Consider the following 617-nt stretch of genomic DNA (forward strand, 5'->3'; position numbering starts at 1 on the left):
AAAAAAAAAAAAAAAATTTCTTTGATTTTTCTCACAGTTTAATAGTCTTNAAAAAACAGGAACTGAACATAAAGGAGAATCACAGAACATAGAAGAAACTGGAAAACTCGAAAATAAAATTTAGCAAAGTGAAAAAATTGAAAATATGGGGAAAAAAAAGAATCCGTAAAGAATTACACATTACAAGAGAGTCGTTCAAAAAATGAAACAAGGCCATAAAACAAAACGGTCAATGTGACAAAAATTTTAGCAATCGGAAAACACATTGAAAAAGCTAAAGGAAAATATTTAAAAAAAAAAAACACTTTAAAACACACTTTGGAAAAAAAAAACACGCATTGGAAGCAACTAATTGGAACACCAACACAAGACGAAAACATTTGAAACACAGACACTCTAGAAGAAAAAATTTGGAACATAAACACTGGAAAATTGGAAAACAAACATTAAATGAAAATAATTGGAATATGATTAGGAAAATAAAAACTGGATCAAGCATTGAAACCAGAAACATTGGAATATATGTTACATTGAAAGAAGAAAAAAAACTTCCCTGGAAATAAAAACACACATCGGAAAAGTAAAATTTCTATAATGAATATATATATATATCATCA

This window comes from Parasteatoda tepidariorum, chromosome 5 (genome assembly GCF_043381705.1).
Source record: "Parasteatoda tepidariorum isolate YZ-2023 chromosome 5, CAS_Ptep_4.0, whole genome shotgun sequence".
NCBI lineage: Eukaryota > Metazoa > Arthropoda > Arachnida > Araneae > Theridiidae > Parasteatoda > Parasteatoda tepidariorum.